This window comes from Bison bison, unplaced genomic scaffold (assembly GCF_000754665.1).
Source record: "Bison bison bison isolate TAMUID 2011002044 unplaced genomic scaffold, Bison_UMD1.0 scf7180017863868, whole genome shotgun sequence".
In the NCBI taxonomy this organism is placed as follows: domain Eukaryota; kingdom Metazoa; phylum Chordata; class Mammalia; order Artiodactyla; family Bovidae; genus Bison; species Bison bison.
The window spans coordinates 47,847-50,274 of NW_011494440.1; positions in this window are offsets into that span (position 1 = coordinate 47,847).

Genomic DNA, 2,428 nt, shown 5'->3' on the forward strand with positions numbered 1-2,428 from the left:
AGAATCCTAGGGATGGCGGAGCCTGGTGGGCTGCCATCTATGGGGTCGCACAGAGTTGGACACGACTGAAGTGACTTAGCAGCAGCAGAAGCATGAAGAGTGAAGTCAAGTACCTCTTGATAGGCTTATGTGATATATACGTATATATATACATATATATATATTTATATTTTTCCTCTTTCAACTAGATTTTTTCTTTTGAAGTTAGTTTTAACAACCTATTTGTCAACAGAAATATTTGATTTAAATCAAAATTGTATTTTTTACAGTTAATATTTTTTTCAAGTTTATATATATATATATATATATAACTATTTTTGTTGGTTCAAATAAGGTTATTACCTTTTTTCTTTACAATGTACTTTAAGAAACTTTGTAAGATTTTAAAGTTTTAAGCACTTATATATCATTTAAATATATCAGACAAAAAAAAAGAAAAATCTGAAAACCAATGAGTTAAAACATTGTATCAGTTGAAGTAAATAATTTGAATACAAGTTTTCCTTAAAAACTCTTTATATTTAAATATACTTCACTTATGGTTTTACTAAAATAAAATTCTGGATTGGCAGTTTATCTTTTAGAATTTTTAAGATATTGTACCATGTTTTCCTGGCTTCCACTGTTTCTGTTTTAAAGTCAGCTATTATTCTTATTGTTAGGCATTTGAAGTTTAAATGCCTTTTTTTCCCTTTGACTTCACTTTAAATGTTCTCTTTATCTCTGGTTCTCAGTAGGCTCACCCTATAATGAACTAAATGTGATTTTCTTTGTATTTATCCTGGCTAAAGTTCTAGTTTTCTGTATTTGAGATTTGATGTCTTTTGTCAGTTTTGGAACATTCTAAGCCATTATATATTCAAATATTACTTCTTTCCTATTCATTGTCACTCTCCTTCTGAGCCACTTATCCTTTTCTTCTTCATCATATCCCATTTGCCTTTTATTGTCTTTTTTGTGTGTGTGTTATCCAGCTTTCTTTTCTCTAATTCACTGTAATTTTTTCCAATTTATTTCAGTTTCACAAATCTCCCCTTACCTATGTCTAAGTTGCTATTGAAACTGTTCATTGGATTTTTTAATTTTATTTATTGTCATTTTCATTTCTAGAATTTTTACTGGCTCTATTTTGAGGAGTCACTTTATTTTGACATAGATTCAAAGTACAAAAGAATATAACTTGAACAGTAGAAGTCATTTATACCTTAAATCCTTCACCTCACAATGTCTGATGGTCACAGTAATTAATTCCTTACAAATACTTCCAGATGATTCCCATGAACCTATTTTTCTCTTCTTTGACCATTAACCCTGAAATTAAGTCATCATAACCATCTTATGAACTGATTTTTATCCTATTTATTGTCATTAGTTCCTCCAATATTCCTTTCTGGATTCCTACTAGTTTTATCTCTTGGATTTAGAAAAAGATTCTTTCTCATATTTAAGATTTTACTTATTTTCTTTCTTTCTTTCTTTTTTTTTTTTTACATTTTAACATTGGCTTTTGTTCTTCCCAGACTACTCAGTTACTTGTTCTCTATAGGCCTCCCCACCTCCAAATGCTATTACATGTTGTTATTCCAAAATGGGTAAGTGCATTTTGCCAAAAGAATGACTCTCAAAAATCAAATTTCCTTCATAAATTATTCCTATTGCATCTACTCAATAAACTTTCTCCTGAAGTGGAGAATTTCTGGCTAGAAGGTTTAGGAAGCAAAATGAAAACATAGGCCAAAACCAGCTATTACAATTTGGAAGCAGAACTATCATTTTTTTAAAAATTCAGTTATCCACTGGGTATCCATCTGTACATCTTAATTCATATAATTAAACCAAAACGTTTATTCAGTATATATTATGTTTAGGAACATTTTAAGGGCCTTGACTTTTTTCTCAAAGTATGAAAACCTATTGAGCTGGCATCCATGATTCGGAATGTAAATTTCATTGTTTATTTTGGTCAACTGGAAGAACAGTCAATTTCCTCCTTTGTCTTTGTTTTTAAAAGACAGACATAGCCTCCAATTTGGAACAAAATAAAAGTGAATGTGCCAAAGCTTTTGAAGTCATTTACATATTATGAATCTGTTAGTGGCAAAGTAAGCTACACAAAGCAAACTCATGTCAATCAGCAGATCTCCTATGGCAGGGAAGCACACTGTGGGGGAAACTCAGAGACATGCATTTCTCAATCTAGATTTCTAAAACAAGGGCAAAGTTTCTAATAATTAAAGCAAAAATAGAGTTATGTATACAATGGCAGAGGTCAAGGGCAAAGAGAGGTCAACGATAGTTCATGTAAAAGTGCTAATAATCCTATCACGTATGATGAAACAGTTGATTTGCATGGGAATAGAAGCTACAGTGATAAAAAAGTATAGAGATTCTTTGGGACAAGTCATATGGTTCTAACTTCACTTCTGTG